This window comes from Salvelinus alpinus, chromosome 23 (assembly GCF_045679555.1).
Source record: "Salvelinus alpinus chromosome 23, SLU_Salpinus.1, whole genome shotgun sequence".
Taxonomy (NCBI): Eukaryota; Metazoa; Chordata; class Actinopteri; order Salmoniformes; family Salmonidae; genus Salvelinus; species Salvelinus alpinus.
This window is the reverse complement of record NC_092108.1, coordinates 31,247,060-31,272,021: the sequence shown is the minus strand read 5'-3', so window position 1 is coordinate 31,272,021 and position 24,962 is coordinate 31,247,060. Positions and strand designations below refer to the sequence as shown.

General features: G+C 40.9%; 1 protein-coding gene across 3 annotated transcripts in view; it reads left to right on the top strand.

The window, feature by feature from the left end:
• LOC139550797 (tenascin-R-like) overlaps positions 1-24,962 on the top strand; it is a 118,272-nt gene that overhangs the window by 11,149 nt on the left and 82,161 nt on the right. The window lies entirely within an intron of this gene.

The window sequence follows — 24,962 nt, the reverse complement described above, 5'->3', positions numbered from 1 at the left end:
GGACGACTTATCAATTTTTGATTGTTTTTATTAAGGGCTACATAAACAGCACTCTGAGGCCAAGACATTTATGGTAATGAAGTGAATTTTACATAAAAAGTTTTAAAACTTTGCAGTTACAAGCACACAGAAAGTGACTGACCAATGGAGAAAAGCCCTCATAAAAAGTTTTTGGGGTGTGATTATGAATGGCAACTATATTCACTAGGTTTTGCATAAAAATGAAGAATTGAAAAACCACAAATAATAATATGATAAATTAGAATGGAACGTGAATTAATTGAAGAAATATGCATTGTCTCTTTAAAATCCATTAAACCATTGTATTCATTTATTAATGACGTCCATCTCATTTAATCCACCATGTCATTTAAATGAAGTCCAATTCCTCATCCTAAATCCCTTACAATGCCTCTAAGAACATTTCTTGCGCTGTAGCTAGTTGGCATTTAAACATTTCTGGCATGAATTAATACCATAATGACATTTGTACAGAATTGCAAGATTATGAATGTGTTGAATAATACCATTTTAGACCCTGTGCATATCGTAAAGCGTAGCCTACATTTGTATGGGATTCCATTGGTAGTTGCTGTCACTGGGTAATCAAAACAGAACTAAAATATCAACTCTTTTTTTTCATTAGCTGGGACATCAGTAGATTATTGGGGCTGAAAAGCGACAGTCAGAAACAAAGCTATAGATATTGAGTCTTGTTTAAGTAGTTGCCATTTCTGCCTCGGATGTTTTGACTTTGTGACTGCCCCCACCCCCACCCCATGTCAATGTGGTTGCCATGGGAACCGGTCAGGCCGAGATGAAGGGCACATGGGGTGGAGAGGGCCTCTCGAGGCTGCTGGACTCAACGGCTGTGACTCCAGCTCTGTAAATTAAATGTGGTCAACATTGTTCACACTGGTGTGTGGTGGACACACAACACACTCGGGTAATTGCCACACAGCCATGGCTTTGAATTCGAATGTGGGGGACGGCCAGGATTCCTGCTGTTGTACCCTTGAGCAAGGCAATGAACCTATGAACCTGTTGTGGTCCCTCAGAAAGAATACTTCATCCAGTAATATAACCTCAACCTGCATTTGAATGAGTCTGCGGTATGGTGCAGCCAAATCATGTAGCAAATCATACACTGCCAAGTGATCTGTCCAATTGGCTGGTTCGTAGGGCCTGGGGCAGCTGCACTAATTGAGTGGCGAGCATTTTGCTGGCTATGGAACAGTACAGTGGCCTTATGGAGCCTGGGCCCAGATCATATCACCTGCTCTAGTACCAGGTCTGCGGTCAGTGGAGTGTTGATTGGGCATTGTATAGACTGGGCTCAGACCATGTAACCTGCTCAAGCACCAGGTCTGCGGTCAGTGGAGTGTTGACTGTGCATTGTATAGACTGGGCTCAGACCATGTAACCTGCTCTAGCACCAGGTCTGGGGTCAGTGGAGTGTTACTTGGCCATTATGTAGGCTGGGCCCAGACCTTTAGAAGAGGGCTAACACACACACACACTATCCTGTTTGTGCTGTTGGGTGTTACAGCCCCAAAATCAATAGACATTACCATCTACTCTGGTACCAGGTCTGGGGTCAATGGAGCTTTACCTGGGCTGGCTACAAGAGTAGCGCTAGAGCCAGAGAGCACAGGGCTTTTAGCCTCTGTTAGGGCCAACCACCATAATTCAGTATGGGACAAAAGCACCAAGTGTATCATGTTATATAGATAAATCTTACCTTGTGGTTCAGCTGTTTCCTTGGTCAGCCACTGAGAAATTGTGACCACCCACGTACATGTGTGAGGTGGTGGGCTGGCTACATGGCCACTTTGCAGCAGCACCCTGCCATGACGGAGGTTGACGCCAATAGAAATAATGAATGTCCTCCATTTGGATGCCGCTGTGTCGGTTTATGACTTTTCGGTAGATGATGTCAGGGCTCTTAAAGATAAATGGTGGCACTCAAAGTATATTTCTGCTCAACAGGTAAATCATTCCACCTGAGTTTCCCTATTTTCTGGGCTGCCTGGGGATTCAATCTGGCGGTGTGGTGCTGTGATTTGACAGGCTAAGGATTGATCTGATTTTAGGAAATGGCTATTGTCTAGCCAACATTAAAATGAAGCATCTTTTAAAGGCTTTAACTCTACCATACTGAATTCTCTTTACTTCTGGATGTCCATGTTGCAGTGTGAGTCTCTCACTATTACTGTTTTATGAGGTATGTCTTTTTAAAATGAGTTTACCAACATAAGTTTGAGACTTTCGGAAGCCCTGAAGCCTAAAACAAAACAATACAAGTACTCTTGGAATTATCTCGTCCGAATGATTAATAAAGATGAACTAGTCAGTGGCCACACCCCCGTGAGCCCACGCATCACATTAGGCGTCATAGAACCGCCCCTTCTTCGACAGAGAATAAAACCCACTCCTGAAGAAATTCACACCAGACTAGAAAACATGCAGCTGACGCTTCTTGTGAAATGGTTAAAACTACAACTATGCCAAAGAGATCCACGGTAAGCCTGGACGTCTCTAATGGTTAAGAAGTCAGAGAACGCCAGGACAGAGTCCCCACGTTGGAATGGCTACAATTCTATAGACCATTAGACCATACAGCGTAGTTTTGGCTACACGGCTGGAAATGGTTAAACTCTGAGACTATCGATCACTGCAGAATAAGAGCAAATTCTAGACGACACAAATTACTAGTCTGCAGCTAGAAATTACGTAAATCTAGAACGAGAATACCGACAACCGCTGAAGCAGCTATTCTACGAGAACAATTCCGAATGGTGCTCTGAAGTATCCATTCTAACCACCTACAACCATGAAAGACATTGTGACTTCTGGGAAAATTAACCAGAGACTCTACAGGACGATTGAGTGTTTTCAACGGAGAGACAACAATGACATCCAGGCGTAAATATGTACATTGCAATTTCTTTCAGAATGAGCGGACGTTCATGCATTTCAACTAATATAATTATAGACTGTGTGTAGGGAATCCATTTTGTCTTTCCCGCTCTTTCTCAGTCCCCACCCCTTTCCTTTGCCTACCAAGCCGTCATATTGGGCTTAGCCCACTAGGGACTTTTCTATCATTGTTAGTAACCAATATCTACTGTTTGATAATCCACACTCTCATTTAGAAGGTTAATATCACATTACATCTTTTCACAAATAGTTTAATGTTTAATCACATACTTTTTCCAATATTTAGATGTAAACCTGACAGCTGGGAAATGTACACTTTAAGAGATACTGTTATGTGTGTTTCCTGTCCTTCATGAGATCACCAAATGAAACACACTCGTCATAACTGTCCCTTAAGTGTCCACGGACCATTCCCACATTCTCAAAAGTGGAAATATTGTTTATTTCTCCCATTTTGGAGATTTAGGTGTTTGGCCAATTCTCTCTATGTTCTGGTAGACTCTTTATGACTTGTCATGAAGTCATAAAACTGGAGAGAGAGAGAGAGAGAGAGAGAGGTGCTATGATCCTTCCCCCAGGGCACGTCATGACAAAGTGTTAAACAAATCAACATATATTGTAGATTTTAGATTCTTCAAATTAGCCACCATTTGCCTCGATGACAGCTTTGCACACTCTTGCATTCTCTCAACCAGCTTGACCTGGAATTATTTTCCAACAGTTTTGAAGGAGTTCCCACATATGCTAAGCACTTGTGGGCTGCTTTTCCTTCACTCTACGGTCCAACTCATCCCAAACCATCTCAATTGGGTTGAGGTCAGGTGATGGTGGAGGCCAGGGGCCTCATTTATAAAACTGTGAGGAGGATTCACGTCAAAAGGTGGCGTACGGACGAAACACAGAAAGTGTTCATGCACAAAAATATTGTGATTTATAACACAGTGCGCACGCACGTTTATAACACAGTGCGCACGCCGGTTTCCCTTTATAAATCACAATCAACTCAAGTTTTTGGTACACGTGAGCGAGTGTCTAATCCCACCCTATTAACGCCCATAGTTGCCTATATATAGTCAGTGAAACACCCCCAATTAATATTCATCCATGACGACAATGATGGCAAATCCCGACGCTGTGAATGCTGCTGCTTCAGAAGGTCGGACCCTCTCAGAAATAAAAAAGAAGTGGTACAACATAAGTGGAGGCCAAAAGACGCATAACCTGACACAGACAAAGTATTTGTGCCACGGGCGGGGGAAAGGGGACACCGGAGCTCAACCCCCAAGATGAGCGACTTGCCGGTATTATAGGGGAATCCCTCCTGAGTGGAGAAGTGACGGAGGTGGAGGGGGACACATACATGCAAGACACACTGGATGATCCAGGTATGTAATTAGTATTCCCTCGTTTGAAAAGAGTAAACCAAATGCATTCAAGTTGTGTTTAAACATGTATTAACACAAACAATTGTGACATGTTCTATTGTTTTTAGTCGCTGCGTGTTCCTGCGGGGTCGGTGGTTCTGCAGCTGAGCAGGAGCTGACTGCGCCCAGCCCCAGTGTCTCCACTGCACCTCGTGCGTCACAACCCTCCAGTGGCCTTGGCCTCACAGATGCAGTCCTGCAAATGCAAAGAGACACCATCGACACTATTTTACGAGGTTGCCAAGGAGTTGAAGTGGGACAGGCGTGGCTTGGTTTCTGCGGGTGCTTCTCTGTAAAGCTGGGTCCACTACATCACAGAGATCCAAGAGAACAGCTCTTGGTAATTGGAACCGGCTCATAAGCAACTCATCATTATTGGCCAGTAAATCTTGCTGGTCTCTGAAAATGTGCTTTCTACGAATTCTTCCATTCGCCAAGTCTTCCAACAGTGCCAAAGCAGTTATTGTGCGTCATTACGCATTTTAATTGCATGCCTTTTTATACCCACCCATTTGATTGTCAAAGCCACCCAATTGCGTAACACCTTCAGGTGTGGTAATTACCCTGATTGTAACTGACAATGACAGTGCCATTATCACATTGACAGTTCTGCGCAACGAACATGTGATAACAATATATGAAACTGTACACTCGTATCTGCCCAACTGAGGCATCGAAAATGGCATCAGTTTAAATGTAATTTGTCCTACTGTTGACCTTATTATTTATGAGAACACATTTCATAACATGCAAGTATTGATTAATAATTACAGATCTAATTAAATATGATTCCCAATTAAACTGTACAACATATTTGAGGGGTTCTTTTGCCAAAACAGATATCTCCATTTGTATTTATTATCCTAAATCGTGTTTTTTGTGTGTTTTTTTTGGGTGCACTCCAGGGAACTCTTCATATATAATATGTGAGAGGTAATTTGGGGATTTATTTTACACAATGGTATCCCTTTCAAAGCGTTTCTCGAGTTCCATCCTTCTGCTATCGGAGTCGCAGCTTCTCATTTCTCGAGTTTATGTGCGTATGTACAGTAGGAGTCAATGTGTCCGTGGAGGACTGCACATTCTCCCATCAAGTTTGTTTTATAAATCCCAAAGTTTGCTTAGATTGTGGCGTACGCCTTCTTTTGTGCCTACGCAACGTTTATAAATGAGTACCCAGGTCATCTGATGCAGCACTCCATCACTCTCCTTCTTGGCAAAAAGCCCTTACACAGCCTGGAGGTGTGTTGGGTCATTGTCATGTTGAAAAACAAATGATAGTCCCATTAAGCGCAAACCAGATGGGATGGCATATCACTGCAGAATGCTGTGGTAGCCATGCTGGTTAAGTGTGCCTTGAATTCTAAATAAATCACTGACAGTGTCACCAGCAAAGCACCCCCACACCATCACACCACCTCCTCCATGCGGAGATCATCTGTTCACCTACTCTGCATCTCACAAAGACACGGCGGTTGGAACAAAAAAAATCTGATTTTGACTCATCAGACCAAAGGACAGATTTTCACCAGTCTAATGTCCATTGCTTGTGTTTCTTGGCAAAGGACGTCTCTTCTTATTATTGGTGTTCTTTGTAGCATTTCGACCATAAAGGCCTGATTCACACAGTCTCCTCTGAACAGTTGATGTTGAGATGTGTCTGTTACTTGAACTCTGTGAAGCATTTATTTGGGCTGCAATCTGAGGTGCAGTTAACTCTAATGAACTTATCCTCTGCAGCAGAAGTTATGCTGGGTCTTCCTTTCCTGTGGCGGTCCTCTTGAGAGCCAGTTTCATCATAGCACTTGATGGTCTTTGCGACTGCAATTGAAGAAACTTAAAAAATTATTGAAATGTTGCTGATTGACTGACGTTCATGTCTTAATGTAAGGATGGCCAGCCTTTTCTCTTTGCTTATTTGAGCGGTTCTTGCCATAATATGGACTTGGTCTTTTACCAAATAGGGCTATCTTCTGTATACCACATCTACCTTGTCACAACACAACTGACAGGTTCAAATGCATTAAGAAGGAAAGCAATTCCCCAAATTTACTTTTAACAAGGCACACCTGTTAATTGAAATGCCTTCCAGGTGACTACCTCATGAAGCTGATTGAGAGAATGCCAAGAGTGTGTAAAGCTGTCATCAAGGCAAAGGGTGGCTACTTTGAATGTTGATATGTTTAACACTTGTTTGGTTACGACATGATTCTATATGTGTTATTTAATAGTTTTGTTGTCTTCACTATTATTCTACAATGTAAAACTGTAACGGCAGCCTTCCTCCTCTTCGTCTGAAGAGGTTACCTTGACTTGGAAGAGTTCCAGTCTTGTGTTGGAAAGTCATAGCCAGCTAGCTAACATAGCATCCCTCTGTTTGAACAGGATGTTTCAGTATGCTAAACTAGCTAGCTGCATTTGCAAGCTAAGTAAGTGAAACTGAAAGTGAAAAAAATGACAATCTCTCTCTCTATTTCTCTCTTTCTTCTCCTTCATTTTGGAAGAAATGAATTTGTTCAAAACTGTTCAACTACTGTCTTTCTCTCTCTTTGAGTCTACTACTCACCGCATTTTATGCAGGGCAGTGCTAGCTAGCTGTAGCTTTTGCTTTCAGCACTATATTTATTCTCTGATCATTTGATTGGGTGGACAACATGTCAGTTCATGCTGCAAGTGCTCTGATAGGTTGGAGGACGTCCTCTGGAAGTTGTCATGATTACTGTGTAAGTCCATGGAAGGGGGTGAGAACCATGAGCCTCCTAGGTTTTGTATTGAAGTCAATGTACCCAGAGGAGGACGGAAGCTAGCTGTCCTCCGGCTACACCATGGTGCTACCCTACAGAGTGCTGTTGAGGCTACTGTAGACCTTCTTTGCAAAATTGTGTGTTTTAATCAATTATTTGGTGACGTGATTATATTTTGTAAAGTTTTATCTTAAAAGGATATCTTTTTAAATGTTTTTCAATTTTTTGGAGGAGCCTCCACTGGTCCACATCACTAAGGATCTATCATGATCCAAACACACCAACACAGTTGTGAAGGAGGCATGACAACTCCTCTTCCCTCTCAGGAGGCTGAAAAGATTTGCCATGGGCCCTCAGATCTTCAAAAGGTTTTACAGCTGCACAATAGGTATGGCAACTGCTTGGCATCCGACTGCAAAGCTCTAGAGAGGGTAGTGCGGACGGCCCAGTACCCTTTTTTTTTGCATAGAATATAGCTCAGTATTTTAATGATTTATTCTATACAGTCCTTATTGCTCATCTTTATCAAGCGTGTCAATAATTTCGGACCAAACTGTATGTACATTTTTTACTAAGTGGTTCAAACAAGATACTAGGGCAGAGCTTAATTCGGCTGGAGCTCCCGGATGTAAATAGAAACGTATTTTAACTTGTTGAACCAAAGTTTAGGGATAGATTTTCGGATTCCTATCTTGGCAAGTTGAATGAGTGGATTACTCAAATTGATGGCGCCAACTTAACAGACTTTTTTGGATATAAAGAAGGATTTTATCTAACAAAACGACACTACATGTTATAGCTGGGACCCTTTGGATGACAAATCAGAGGAAGATTTTCAAAGATAAGTTAATATTTAATCGCTATTTGTGAATTTATGAAACCTCTGCCGGGGTACAAATATTTTGATGTGGGGCGTTGTCCTCAAACAATTGCATGTCATGCTTTCGCTGTAAAGCCTACTGTAAATCCGACAGTGCCGTTAGATTAACAAGAATGTAAGCGTTCAATCAATATCAGACACTTGTATGTACCTAAATGTTTAATATCCATAATTGCTATGATTATTTATTTGAATTGTGCACCCTCCAGTTTCACCGGAAGTTGTCCCGCTAGTGGGACGCCTAGCCTTAAGAATATTTATTAAAAGCATTGGTGTCACGCCCTGACCATAGTATGCTTTGTATGTTTTATGTTTTGTTTTGGTCAGGGTGTGATCTGAGTGGGCATTCTATGTTGTTTGTCTGGTTTGTCTATTTCTGTGTTTGGCCTGATATGGTTCTCAATCAGAGACAGGTGTTTTGCGTTGTCTCTGATTGGGAACCATATTTAGGTAGCCTGTTTTGTATTGTGGGTTGTGGGTTATTGTCTATGTTATGTTGCATGTTAGCACAGTGTTTATATCGCGGTCACGTTCGTCTTATTCGGTTTTTGTTTTGTTTAAGTGTTCTTCATTAAATTAGAAGAATGTATTCAAACGACGCTGCGCTTTGGTCCGCTTCTTACGACGATCGTGACAATTGGAGCTGTGACTGGATCAGTGGTTCACCAATCTGGACCTTGATGGGCCTGGCAACAGTAACAAGGGGTGATGTGTAATGAAACAAGGGTGCCTGTACCCTGGGTAAAAAAATATTATCGGGGAGGGAAGAACATTTCTTTGCAACCATCAGGTGACGTCCCTGGGACAAACAGAGAACTAGACAAAGACCTCCAGGGGACCATGACACAATGTCCCAAGAACGTTCTGGGGACATTCAGGGGACCCTCACACAACATCCCAAGAAAGTCCCAAGAAAGTTGTTACCTTTCTTGCCTGTGTAGATAGGCCTAGTCTTTGCCATTGCATTTAGCATACTTCCACCCAATTCTTAATTCACAATTGGAAGATTACAGCATTTTATAATAATAATAATAATATACAATTATATTATAATAATAATAATATACAATTATATTAGACTGCACAGCGGTCTAAGGAATAGCATCATTCGGGTTAGGGGAGGGTTTGGCCGGGGGGGCTTTACTTGGCTCATTGTGCTCTAGTGACTCACATGATTGTGGCAGGCTGGGTGCCTGCAGGCTGACTTTGGTTGTCAGTTGAACGTTGTTTCCTCTGACACATTGGTGCAGCTGGCTTCCAGGTTAAGCTGGTGGGTGTTAAGAAGCGTGGTTTGGCGGGTCATGTTTCGGGAGACCCATCACTTGACATTCGCCTCTCCCATACCTGTTGGGGAGTTGCAGCGATGAGACAATATCGTATTTGGATATCATGAAATTGGGGAGAGAAAAAGGGGCAAAATACAAAAAAAACGCGTGATCCACACATGGTGGTTTCTTCATCTCAATGTATTTTTTTTTTGGGGGGGGGGGGGACTTTTCAAATATATTCCATTCTCCTTTCTCTTGTTTATTTTATGGCTATATTCCCACTTTATGTAATTAAGCTTTCACATGTGTGATTTTCCATGTTTATGAAGCTTGTTGGTGCTTGCTTCTGTGCGCAAATAATTTGACGGCTGCAGTTTGAGATAATTTTTTACCTTTATCTTCTCTGGCTGCTCCCAACGAATTACGCTCCACTCCTCGCTCCACACTCATGGAGTCATATGAAAATGTCAGCAGTCAGATGTCAATAGCGCGCTGAACGATGGGTAGACAAACAGGAGATCCATGCAACCCTTTACATGCTCTGGCATTCAATAGCAGCCTGGTTAGGGCTATCAAAGAACTGTCAATTAATAATCATATCAATTGATGGAATCAGTGAATGAATCGCTGCAGCAGAGGTCTGACAAGTACAACAGGCGCTGCATAGCAAATGAGCCCTAATTACACAAAATAACAATTAAGTTGTTAGAACAATATAATAAATCTTGATCAACCAACTTAGTATCAAATTGGAACTACTCAGTAATTATTTTTTACTAAGTTATTCAAACGGGATACTGAGAATATATTTTTTTTTTTATGAAGTCGTTTGGATGAGATAATTTCAAGAGTTTACGTTTTTTTGGGGGGGGGGGTGCTTGGGCTTCAGGGCTTCCGTAGGAGACTTCCTTGCGGGTAAAGTACACTGCATGCAATACAGTGACACTTAAGAGAAGTCCAAACAAACAAACAAACAAAAATACAGCCTATTCATTGCTATAAAAGCTCAGTTTTATTTATGTATGGCTACAACAGCAATCCTTTCTTTTTGGCTCTAGCCAGCCCTCTTTGCCAAGCAGCTGAATCTTTTGCACAGTCATGGAAGTGTTGCAGAAGCAGAAGCCAACATTAGAAGCCTCTTTCAACCGTGTCCAAAGCCATCTACCTTCCTGAATACAGAAGTTAGCTGTTTCTAGCCTCTCTCTCCCCCTCGCCATGGACTGTGGAGTCTGTGGAGAGAGAGTGAGGGAGAGAGAGAGAGAGAGAGGACCTTGGAGAGAGAGAGAGGGTCTTGGCTGCAGGACAGGTGCTGGTTTTCATATCTTTTGGCTGTACGAACACTCAGGAGTATGTGTTAGGTGCTGTTGGGTCCGCTCTATTACTCTGCCTGCACCTCCTGGCAGACAGAGATGTAAGAGGCTCCCAGGAGAGAGAGTCCAGCCCCAGTCTGGCTACAGCCATCTCCTCAGCTTTCTGGATCTGGGGCTGTTCCCCAAATAGCACCATGTTCCCTGTATAGTGCACTATTTTTGACCAGGGCCCATCAGGCTGTGGTCAAAAGTAGTGAACTATGTAGGAAATAGGTTGCCATTTGGGTTGCAGACTGGCTCTGGCTCTGGGTCTGTCCCTGGCAGTTGCTGGTTGCTGGTCACAGCTTTGATTCTCTCCCACAGCTCCCATATTCCTTTTAGTATCCCATAACAGTGTCATCGTGTCTCTCTCTCTCTCTCCCAAGATACAGTACGCCAATGATCTGACAAAAAGGTAATTCACTTTGCGCTGTGGGAGGGTTTCATGGGGTTCTATTCCTCATATTATTAGGGGAGACAATTAACTTGAATAAAGACCATGTGTTTTTACACAGGCAGGTGTTAAAGAGTCAGAAAGCATTGCAGCATTTCAATACATAAGCCTACCACTGTGGGAGTAGAGATGTTGATGTAGTTGGTGAGAGGCTGTATGTGGTGAATGACACATTACACACAGGGCTGTGAAATCTGCTCTGTCAGTTGTGAGGGAGGGAATAACAGCTAGAGGAGGACAGGGTCATTTTGGTTGTAAGCCATGAATGAAAGCTTGTCAGCAAGGGAGCTTTACTGCCCTGGGTTATAACTGAACTGAATACTGTTTACAATGCACTTATTAAATCAATTAGGGATAGCTATTAATACCCCTAACTGGCACTGAAATTAATCAAATCCCTCAGGTTTAGGAATATCATGGAACTCATTTATCAAGCCTGTATGTGTGTGTGTGTTGTGTGTCTGTGTGTGTCCACACAAAGTACACTATTTATCAATAGCCATGTTGCAGCCCAATGATCATACAATTCTGCATCAGTGCTTGAATACATTTTCCCATAGTGGAATTATGGCAGATGGGCACTATAATTATGCTTCTCCTTCCATTGTTTTAATGGCATAGTAATAAATTGTTACTGTTTTGTTGCCATGAACTTGGTTACTTGGTTACATAAACTATCCTAAAACATTATTTTGCCGTGATTCATTTAATCCAAAATGGCAGACTTGAACAAAAGCTTAAAACTATTCCTCTGCAGATGAGTCAGAATTACTTTAACAATGTTTAGCATTTCTTATTGGAGCTGTAAATAGAGAGGCAGTTGAGAGGGTGAAATGAAGCAAAACAACATCAGGCTCTCTGTTTGCTAGAGTTATATTTTACATTTTTGAGAAAAATGTTAACTTTCATATGCATCCCGCTGGTATACACTGTCTGCGTATTGATGATGTAACACAAATTAATTACAGAAGTAAGAAACCACTCTACCAACCCCCTCCACATTCCCCACTACAGCAAAACACTGCAATATTTAATATATTTATATCAGCATCATTTTGAAGGCTCAGGTTGCTGCTGGCAAGGTTCATATTTATACAGTAAGATTTCCCTTGTTAGATCTTAGGAGAGTTCAATCTCTTTCCTCCCGCTCCTGCATGTGTCAGCGACATTTCCCCTCCCCTCTGAGCCATTGTGATTAATTACAAGGTCACCATAAACAAAAAGGAACAGTTGTTCTAATGCTCGCTATATTATTGGCCAGCTTTATTCCTACAGTAGCCTTTCATTCATCACCGGCCCGGTGCCTGCCGCATACGTAAGCCTCTCTAATTAATATAATGGACTCTGGTTTTAATGCTGGAGAAAATATGCAGTCATTTATATGCTGATTTGCCATTTTTCAGCCTTTGCCGGAAGCAACCACGAAATCTGAGGGTCAGTTCACCAAGCATATCTCATCAGGACATGTTTCACACTGAGTCAAACAATGCTGAGCTATTGACATAGGGCTCCCGAGTGGCGTAGCGTTCTAAGGCACAGCATCTCAGTACTAGATGCATCACTACAGACACTGGTTTGATCCCGGGCTGTAACACAACCGGCTGTGATCGGGAGTACCATAGGGCGTTGCACAATTGGCCCAGTGTCGTCCAGGTTACGGAAGGTTTTGGCCGGTGTAGGCCATCATTGTAAAATAAGAATTTGTTCTTAACTGACTTGACTAGTAAAAAAAAAACATTGAAGGTTGTGTATAGCTTAAAGAACACTAGTCAATTGCCTCGGCTCAAATGACTACCTCCCCCTGTATTATTAGGCCAAACCTGTAATCATATCAGGAACATGCAGGGAGAAATAAACATCACCGGACAGTACTGTAGATGCGAGTTTATGCATACGTAGGGAATGAGAATAATCTAAATGATATTTGTGCTCTTGTGAATGACATTATCCAACCGCTGAAGTTATGAGGAGATACATATTAATGTTGTGTTCTATCTTCTGGTTCATGGTTTTCCCTACAGTGCAGTGCATTTGGACTCAGACTCCTTACTTAGAGGATTATGAAGGAGACATGTTGTACTAGGACACATGTTCATTTGAACCAAAGAGTGCAGCCTGTCTCTCTGGAATGGAAATTAAGTGCACACTCACAGGTAGATTGCTATACCCAAGGTCAACCCTATACAACTATGACAAAGACCAAGGGTCCCTAAAAAGGAGCTCTGACAAACTCTGCGTTCTGTTTCAACAAGATGGACCATTTATATGCTTGTATGGATTAGATTAGTACATTACTACATCTGTCCTTTATTACAGGGAGTCCCAGACTAATGTTTGCATGTCCTTAATTTGTAGATTTGTTTCAATACAGTCTGGCTTAAGGTAACTAACAGGAGCGAATACAGAATACAGAGTTTGAAGCTCAGGGTGATACTAAAGAACTTATTACCTTGTATTAAACATCTGACTGTTAACAGCATGGTTGTGTTTGCAATTGGTTGTATAGTGGTTAATTTATGTATTATCAAATGAGGAGAGACAAACTTATCACACAAGTCAGAGTTATACTTAAACTAAATCTTTATTCACTTATTAATAAGGGAGCAGGTCAATACAACACACACATACAAAGTGAATCGATTGCGTGCTCTGCGATAACGATGGCTGCTCGACGCCCCACCCGTAGGTGATTCGTTGAGGCCCCCGACACAAAGAATACAACACCTTTTTATAGCAAAGATACACCCTCCTGAATGTTCATGACAAACAACAGATGTATGGAATGGGTCACAAGGTTAGGATTCGTATGAAAGATACTAATAATTCACAGCAGACAATATCTGCTGTAAAGACTGTTCTCATTGTGTAGAAACCAGGGTCTGGCCCCCAAAACAAAGTTCCTCTCATAATTATCCATACTGGAGCCATCTTCACCCTGGTACCGCAGCAATCTCCCTCACATGAATGGAATGTGACTTGTTAGGTTTATCACCTAAGACATTGTAAATCTACTGTCAGCATTAAGCTCCCACAGGCCCACTCTCAGCTCACACAGACACAATAGAGCTCTAAGAATCCCTTATTCTGTTGCATAAAACAACTATTTGATGCAATTACAGTATTATAACAATCTTGCAATTTTCCGCTCACAGTTGTAACGGTTTACATGAATTGCTTGTTTTCCTGTGGTGTAGTATTGTAGAGGGTGAACCCCCCCCCCCCCCCCACACCCCCGCAGTGTTCTTTCAGCTAAGCCTTGTCAAATATCTGTCTGGCAAAACACTGGAACCTTCTCATATTCTTTAAACCTCCCAAGACAGTAGCTGTATGCTGTATGAAGAGTTGTCAAGACGTTACATAGATTTTCAAAAAAGTATCAATGCATGCTATACCTATGATAGAGTACCATTGGGATTACATCAACAAAAAGTACATTTAACTTCATCCAGGGGCTGAGCCTTTGTAATAACACCCTGTTGTTGGTGTCATTGGGATATGGAGGCCATTAATTTATCATAGCCTTTACACTCCACCCTACCGCCACTTCTAATATGCAAGCAGTATATCACTCTGCTATTGCACATCAATAGAGACAGGACTCTGGGTGACTGTACATGTGAATGGTTTGATAAAATCCACTTTATAGCCACACAGTAAATCACCAAGCCTATCTCCCTGGCAACAACACAATATGGTGTATGCTGAGGTTGTGAACTTTTTATTATTTTATTATTTTATTCTCGAAGACTGGGTGAGAACAAATCTCACAAAGCATGTCAAATATTACATTTTTGGTAAAACAACAAACACGACAGGAGTTGGCTATTAATGGCTAAAGAAAAACTGATCTGCTACCAGGCCAGTAGGAAGTTTTATAGGCTGTGATTAATGAATGATATCCTCTCATCGTTAATTATTTGTGGAAGACTGGTTTTAATCAGATTTTCCTAAATATCAAATGAAACATTGGTTATGGAGTCTCGCATCTATAGCAACTGAAACTACTTTTCCTTTTTTTGAGAAGCTATAGAAACAACAAGCATTCCAAGGATCTTGAGACCAGAAAATATTCTTACATATTGTGCATGGTGTTACAGAAAATCTCTTGTCTACGGTGCTATCACAACTCGACATTAATAAGGACGACATTCATAACTCACGCTCTAAACCTCCCATCCCATAAAGAATTTCCACAAGACCTTTTTCATAACCTTGACATTTTACGATCTTTCAGTAGAGATATTCAGTGACAACCTCTGACGCCACTAAAGCATGGGTGACATGCAAATGAAGGAAAAGCTTAGAACATGATAAGACAAAGCACTACCTAGCAACCTTCAAATACCACCTTAGGACAAGTTTTCTATTTTCATTATCATAACACTTGAACAGCTCATAAGCCATTCCCCTGGTGGGTATAGGGGGGAGTAATGACCAGTTAAGAATATGGGTACATTCCAAATTACACCCAATTCCCTACATAGTGCACTACTTTTGACCAGGGCCCATAGGGAATAGAGTGACATTTGGGACACATCCCTGTTAAAGTATGGCCCCTCCCACAGTGAGGAAGTTGGATCAATGAGCAGAGAGCTCCTGGGGCCCTCCCATCAAGTTGGCAGCAGGACAGCAGGAGTGAGATGAATGGGACACAAGCTCCCGATCAATAATTATCTCAACAACCGAACGAAGAGAGAAAGTTAGAAGGTAAACGGGTGTAAGGCAAATGCAAGCATCTGTGTTTGTTGGAAGAAATTAATCCAAAGGCTTGTTGTAATGGCTGACACTCTGTAATGGCGGACATTAAGCATCTCGCCATCTCCTCCCCCTTTCCTCAATCATTCCATCCCAGATAATGTTGAATTAATGTGTTAAATGTCCAAACCATTGTCCATGCTCATGGTACTCTTGTGGCTCTCTAATGGGACTGAAAACTTCTTTGTCATTAAAATCCCATCATTCAAGATGACATTGTCTAAGGATGTTGTAAATGTCACTTTATGTATTTCACAAAATCCAAGGACTAAATGACCATTCCCCCATGCGGCATGAACCAGTGTGATTCTAGCACTTTTTGAATTTGCCTGGGCAGCGGAATTGCACCGGAGCCACTATTCACCAATGAGGAATTAGCAATTTATAATGAGACATATTTAGTACATAAATTAGTAAGAATATAAAATTCTAATTCGTCAGTTAAAGAATACGTAAAACCTTGCTATAGCCTATGTTGTTGCAGACGGAATCTGATATGGACAGGCAGCTACAGTACCTGTCTTTGCAATAGTTTTACATGTTTTTCTGAGAAAGTGTGACAGCAGATGGGAATGTCAAACAGGATCATTTCAGAAACAAAGATGTCCGTCCATTTGCTTCCAAACAGAGCTGCAAAGGTCATGTCAATAACTCTCAGCTTGCACCCCAAATGGCACCCTATTCCCTATATAGTGCACTACTTTTGAACATTCCTATGGGCCCTGGTCAGAAGTAGTGCACTATAAAGGGAATAGGGTACGATTTGGGAGACAAATTCACTTTCTACCTCCGGCCATTAATCACTGCATCATACGTCTGTCATCGTGGGGGGCTAATGAGATATACATAGATCATGTCATCCTTACGCTGCAGGGCGCTCCTGCTCTTTAAAAACACTCCATTGATTTCAGTGGTTCATGTGGGTCACGTATTTCGTCCAGATCAGAGACCATGTTTTTGTTTTAATTTTCTCTATGTAAGTGTACGTAATAGATTTGAACATGCCACAATAGGAATTTTGCCCATAATTCATCAAATGTTCATGTAATATCATCATGAGAAATAACTTATAGTGGAGTATGTTTATCATTAAGTGTACAGTATAAGTATATCACCCAAACTGTACTTCAAGTTTTAGCAGAAATCTTGGTCCACATCTGTTCCTCAGTTGAGATATAGCTAGTTGAGATATAGCTACCTCTGCTATTGTCGCTGAGAGATATTTACTACTCTGTGACACGTCGCTGCTATTTTCTCCCAAACCTTCAATCAGGAGGGTAGGGTACACCAAAATAAACAACCACATTAATCAATCATCCTGTCAGTCAATCTGTAGATCAATAAAACTCTCATCAAACATTGCCAGCAGAGCAATTCATCAAGACCTCAGACTGATTTCTCTTTGAAATAGACTTGGGGCTATACAAAATGATGTATAAATAGCAGGTAGATGCTTCCTGATCACTTCTCTCAGCTGACCACTGGATGTGGTTAGATGTTTGTTGGTCAGAGGGCCTATTTACTCTTTGGGAATATGCTGAGTAAACCTTAAAACCTTATGTTAGTTTAACCTTCACGTGATTTAGTGTAGTAGTCCCTGTTTATGGGTTTAGACATGTGTTTACCTTTGATCTTTTACAGTAGTTGTATATCCCAATACTGTAACCTACAATCAAAGTGAACAAAAAGTCATCCATTATCAAACATATTGCAATCAGTTTTTTTGTGTAGTAAAGTTGATGTGCCAAACTATCCTCGCCTGTGAAGGAAACTTATGTCAGACACATCTATTATGCATGATGAACCTGAATGATACTCAAGAGACAACTTGAATATTTTGTCAAAAAGATGACGCGCTCGTCATGCTAAAATTAATATGGTAACAGCCTGTCAAAAGTAAATATAATTTGTACCTTAGGAGTCGGTGATGTGTAGAAAATCTCTAATTTATATCCAGCATCCATCTGGTTATACACAGTTTTTGAAAATATATTGTATCTGTCTCCATCACAGCTAATGCTACTGTATACTCAAATGATTGAATAGCAGTCATCCTGGATATCTCAATAGGCTTTGAGATGTTTTTATTAATGGCAGTCCATTTGTGTTGGATGCTGAAATATAGCATTACAGAAGTAAGGCCTAGGCTAATACGTGTACCACAGACAGCGGAGTTCTTTATCCTCTCATGAAAGGACCTGATATGGAGCAGTACATTATCTCCCATCCTTTTGTTGACTCCTGAGAGTGTTCTTAAAATCTTGTTTTAGAATACAAAAAAAGACCAACTAAAAGCAAAGTAACACAGTGAAGGTAATTGTACTATTACAGGACATAAAGGTCTGTGTTGATACATTGACTATCCTGTTCTAAAAGTGGGTTTATTGGATTTATTTGGTCCAGAGGCTTTAGACAACATTTTCCAGATGTACTATGGTCAACTTTAAAGCCAAATAATACTTGATAGTTTAAATAGGTTCACTGGCTCCCTCTGTTTGATTTCTATAGATGAAGATCTCTTTTAGTCCTCATTCAGACGTATCTTCCAAGAGTCCTGTTGTTTTGTGGAATATAATATTGATTTATTTTCTTTTGATTTATTGAAGACATATCTTCTTATTCATATATCTTATGTGATTTGGACATCAATACGGAGGCTAAGTGAAGGCCTGTTAGTCTGTTTAACACAGGGCCTGCCTGGCCACAGCTCAGTAATCACTAATTAAATTGCACTAGGACTAAAGGGCAGTTCCAAAGGCAGCAAACACAATCAAAGCTTACACCAGCTTAAATATAGCCTTTTCTAGCATGTCATTGAATAGAACGTAATGGTATTACTATGCCTTTCACTAACCAAAGTTGTATTTCTCTCACCTCCCAGTGTGTGTCCTCTGTAGAACAATAGTACGTGGGGGTAGCTATCCAGGGTGCTGAAGCAGTATGCTGCACAGATGCTTTGAATGTGATGTGTGCTCTTTGCCACCTCTACTGCACTAGCTGTAAAGACATTTAGCCTATAACACAGAGTAGCTGAAGTGCGGTGTCAACAAGAGAAAGATCAGGGTATAAAGAAACACTGATATGAAATGTATTCTGCTGCTGGCCTATAGCCCTGTAGCAACTCCCTACTATACGGTATGTCAGTCACGCCTAATGGAACATGTCTTAAAGAATAAGTGTCATAAGCGGGCTGTGCATGGCAAAACAATAGTACCCTGTCTGGGATGCAATAGATGGTGGAAGTGTAAATACTGTGAACTATCCATGAAATCAATGGGCCACTGGCGGCTCTGTCGGTTCTGTCTGCTGTGGCTCTACAAAGTAGACTTGGCCACATAAAGGATGTTTATTAGCCTGACCATGCTACACTGGGGCCCTCTGTCATCTTCTGATAATAGGTCTGGTGCCACCAATGGAAGTTATATCTCAGCTGGTTAAGACACACTCAGTAAGAGGAGAGGGGAGGTAGTTAGTGCCTGTCTCGGGGGGGTTTCCGTTCTGTTTCGACAACACGCCCAGTGTTTTCAATTGGGGGTTCGCTTGTTTTTCACAAATCATTTCAAAGGACACACATCTCCCAGGGTAATTATTTTTCCAAACACAATTGGAGCTGGCTGACAAGTATGTTGTTGTATGACATGAATACCACATTGTGAAGTTTATAGTTTGGGTTTAGAACCACAATGTTAGAGATAGTAAGAGATGAAACAATTGTATGATGTTATCTTCTTAAGACGTACCTTATATTTTATCATGCAATGTGACTCTAAACTCATAATACCATGCAGATGTATGATATAAATCAGTTACTCAATATAGGTCAATGTGAGCCTTCAGACAAATTGTAAAGAAAAATGATATGAATAGTGCTGTTTTTAGCTATATAATGGACAAGAGACTTTGGCCTGCAGACAAGAGTCTGGATGTCTGATTCTTTTTTGTTTTCATTGGGAACCATTTTGCAAGAAAACACCTAGAGATTTTATAGTGTGTGCAGATGCATTTTGTGTAAAACAAAATCTCAAGTTATTTTAGTTTCTACACACAAAAAATACATATAGTCAGTATTGCTATAATTGAATCCAAAAGTACAATAAAATGAGTTTAAACCTCTTTTCCTCATTCTTAACTTTACAAACCAGGTCAAGGAAAGGAACATTTTGCAAGCTCGTCATAAAACCTGCCTCCATATCTCTGAGGGTCAGCCCTTTGAGTGAGCTCACTGGAAGTTTTGGGACCGTCATGTCATGAGGACAAAAAGAGACAGAAGCTATTTTAATTAAAGCTGGCAGATTTACTTGTTGAGGTGGGTTTAAAACATCACTGGTCCGGGCTGATCGAGGCCAGAGTGCCGGCCATAAAAATGACTTATGCCAGCTACTCCAGTAAAGGATCCCCCTGAGGGATTGGTGGTAAAATTAGTGGAGGCATTTGGAGGCTGTTCTGTAATGAGGAAAAATAGCACTCAGTTCATCTCCTGACAAATAGCAGAGTTGCCAGGCAAGCAGACGCCGGGTTCTTTTTTTCACTTAACTTCACCCAACTTCACCCAGTGAGCTGGGTATAGGATTGTGGGTGACACCTCGAAATAGAGCAGAGGACAAAATGAGTGTTCCGCTTAGCAGGCTTTGTCACCGCAAGGCCTTCAGCTTTCATTATCTGTGATGTGGGGCCCACTTGCACTGCTATCTCTAAAGTGTTTTTGTTATAACAATCCATTGTTCGAACATGTTTAAGAAGTGAATAATGGTCCGACCCATAGTTGTAGGAACATTGACACCCAGGGCAAACTTAGGGCTGAATTAAAACAAAACCTTCACCGCAATGTGGATTTTCCTTAGTGCATGTCCGATTGAATTCCAGCCCTAGTCTCATACAATAACACCCTTTATGTCATGGCTTTTCACATGTGATTTTATTGTTAGATAAAATAGTGCAATAATGTTATTGAGTCTTTCTCTTATTATTCTGACAGTCAATACCCTGTTGGATATCAAATCGATATCAAACATATTCATCTGATATTTGAGGAAGTGTTATTACCTAGTGTTATCATTTCAGATATCTGTTCCAATAAATGAAGGCGCAACGGGAGGGTATATTACTAAGTTTACCACTAAACTACCAGAATTTTGGTAACTTTAAAGGAATATATGGGATTTTATCTAGTGGCCTTTTTGGGAACCTCAGATTATCACAGGTGTCTGTAATTAACTCTGCCCCTGTGAGGTCTTATCACATGTAATATATATATATATATATTAAATCTAATAAGACGATTTTAAATAAAAAATAGGATGACAAAGCTGGAAAACATTATCCTAAATATAAACCATCAAAATAATGAATATCATTGATGTTTAATGTGAGGGTTTCAGTAAGAAATACACTTAATAAATATATATATATATTTTATATTTATATATATATACCTTACTTTTTTTATACCTTATGTCTTTGTTGTCATACTGTTTGCAGTTGTAAATACAGTCAAAAGTTGCAGAGTTGATTGAAAATAATGCATTTTTTTATTAGATAGTAGTCTATTTTCACATCAACCATATGGTCTATCTACTAGAAACTCATGGAGAATATGGACACAGATATAAAAAATGAATACTATAAGAATAAATGTTCTGAAATGAATTCAAGCATATATTACCAAAGTTACAATAGATTGCCATAGATGACATGTTAATGACCAAAATTACTAAAGATTTCAGTAACTGTGCCCTAGATTTCTTAAATACATGTGAGTGGTTTCTCAGAGGCCCTGTCTGTTGCTGTTCTCTGCCTTTCCCTGGTACTCAGCAGCAGCATGGCTCCTTCAAATGCAAGCTTCACGATTAACGTCATGTCTCCTTCAGCCCACCCACTCCAATAAACTGTGCTTCATTAATATGCTGTTCTTCGCAAGCGTGGAGCAAACGCCATGTGATACTGAGAGAGGCGCGTGGCATGCCGACAAACAGGCAGGGGATTTGGAGAAGCACAGGTTTAATGTGCCATTGGCAGTCCTCAAACACACAAGTGTACTTGTGTGAAGTGCAACCCATGCAGCCGCTGTTGATTGCCTCGCTGCCAGATTCCATGAAAATAATCTGACAAGAACCCTCAAAAACGGGCCTGTTCTTTGCTTCACTATTGTCAAGCTTTGAGGTGAAATCAAGGCAATGCTTTTATATTGGTGTCCCTATGAAAGACTGATACATTTATACCTGGGTGAAAAAAAAAGTTTAATCATATTATCTTTTCTCCAGCTGAGAGACAAGCTGCTGTGAGGTGTGATCATTTACCACCTGTATAAAGGGTCTGCTTTTAAAACGTTCTGTTTTTGTGTGAGAAGACATGCTTATTTTGGGAATAAACAAAGTACAGGAACTAGAAGCAAACTGACTTCCTAAGCACCATGCCATCCAGACTGCTTCAAACAATGACGGTACTGAAGATGGTAGAGTATTTTTTCATTCTGAGTAGCTAGCGCTATGTATGGAAACCAAGAACCACCACTCAAATTTGACGGGAAGTTCAAGAAAAGGCATGCTGTAGAAAGAGGATTTTTCTTAATCTGTATTTTGAACCATCACTTCAGCTGTCGTGTGCTCTATTGCTCTCTCATTTGAGCTCTGTTCTTTATTTTTGTAGTTGTGCCTTTGAACTCCAGAAAAGCAGTCGGAGTGGATTGAAATGGGGTTTATTGATTTAAACATCTATTTGTTCCCAGGTTAGGATAACCATTTATAGCATTGGTGTGGGGGAATTTGCTGATATTTATGCATGCTTTGACATCCTGTTCACCTCATCCGTCTTCACTCTAAAAGTGCTTGTTTGAATGTGTTGCTGTGTATTGTGCAATCTGTTTTCGTGGTGAATAAATATTTAATTCAAGCTGAGAACTGACCTTGTAAAAGAGCAGGGAGGGAAGTATATCATCACACTTAGGTTGCGTCCTAATTGGCACCATATTCCCTATATAGTGCACTACTTTTGACCAGAACCCTATGTGGCCTTTGCTGCTGAATATGACCAGAGTGAATGTAATGAATTCTGTCATGTGCTTTGTGCATGAGAGCACTGTGTTTAAAGGGAATAAAATATGATCACAGAGCTTTATGACCTCAAGAGCAGGTTAAAAGGTCTCTGTGCTGCCAAAGGATTGGCAGCACAGAGACGGCTCAGTGCAGACTGAGGCAAGGCCGGCTCTCTATATGCTGCAAAACCCTTGTGTTTGGGTTGTTTCCCTGTCTTTCATGTTGTCATAAGGGCTGATCATTTCTAGTTTGCATTTTAGTTTGCTCTAAGTAGCTATATCAAACTGAGCCCATGCTTCAAGGATATGTGACGGTATCAGGTTCATTTCAGGTGGCGATAGTGTCATTTACCATGATGAATGACATCACCTAGTCAACTTGCTTGAAACTAGCGTTATGGGATTATTTATTGGCTCTGTTGTCATCGGCTACATTTGAGAGGAGGTAAATATGATTAACTGTCAGTGAATGCATGGATTCACTTCTGACTATATGACTTATGGCCCATAACGAGATATTTTGTCTCAGTTGTGGCTGGCCAACCATTTTGTATTATTAGCATAAGAGATGTTTAACTCCCACTATCGTGGATACCTCACTCTCAGCAGTGGCACATTTGGTGGTATTAACTTTGAAAGGATATTGGTCCTCTTGTAACACATATTTATGGTTCAGTGACTCCAAGAAGGATTGGTTTGTTCTTTTATCCAATCTGTGCACAGAATGTTGAGCAATTCAATGTAATACCCTATGACTATGGCACACAGAACTCATTTCAAAGGAGTTAGTGTAGTAGTACATTATCATAGAATTAGGAATTCTACTTTAAATACTAATTTAATAGGATCTCTATTTATATTCTGTTCTCCATTGTGACATTCTTTTAAACCCTCTCCTAATAAAAGCGTTCGTTCGAGGCAGACAATGTTTCTGACAGAATCATACAATGGAAAGTCCAACACAGACATCACACAGAGCACAGTGCCCACATAGGTTTGATGTGCCAGCAATTCCTGCTATTGCTATTACCAATGGTATGTTTGATACTGTTATCAGTAGGTTAACACTTTAATCAAAAACTTTGAGAAAGCATGCAGATTACATACAGTTAATCTTTCAGAATTACAAGACCAAAAAGTAGAGGATCAAACCATTTACGGTACAGCAAAAACACCATTCAATATTGACATTTCTCTACACCTTTGTTTTTAATCAACAATGTTTACATCCACAGACAGACCATCAGACAGACAGACAGACAGGCCATTCACCATTGAACACAGAAGCTTCTGTTGGAGCCGAGACACAGCACAGAGAATGGAGGGAGAACAGGCATGCGTCTCAAATGGCACTCTATTCCCTATATATTGCACTACTTTTGACCAGGGGTGTTAGTGGAGAGTAGTGGCTAGCCAGCTGAGCTAACCATCACCAGCCCGGAGCAAGGGGGACGTGATGGGACAGCAAGGTGCGCTGCTGAGGCAATGGACCTGACTGTCTCTCTACTCTGACCGGCTCTCTCCTCTGCTCATCTGATAATCAGACCATCAATGCTTCTTCCGACCGCACTGCCGTCAGATATGCTTCCCTGATCATCCATCATACCTTCCAGTTCCATTACTCTCACCATTTATTGTTGATTGTAGATGTTTTTGTACTTGTATATGCAATTCAGCTGCCATGTATGCTAAATAAAAATGTTTTAAATCATTTGGGAAGCATCCCTGGTCTTCCTCCATCCATGTTTGCCTTTCTAATTACTCCAGATAGGAACCGGACAGTGATTGTTGCAAATGTGCATTGATTTGGGGGGATTCTAAAGGCGTATCATATGTCTTGAATGCCACAGAGCCTGCTGCGATAGGAAGGAACCCTGTGCTTTCTATCTGGGCCCTGTCTGCAGCCAGACTGTAAGAGTACATCCCAAATGGCACAATATTATTTATATAGTACACTACCTTTGACCAGGTCAAAAGTAGTGCACTATGTAGGGAGTAGGGTACCATTTGGGACACACTTGAGACATTGATCTGCCATGCAACAATGTACAGTATGTGCGTACCTTGCACATCCAGATGGCTCAGGCCAACTAAGTGCTTGTTTTCATCACTCAACAT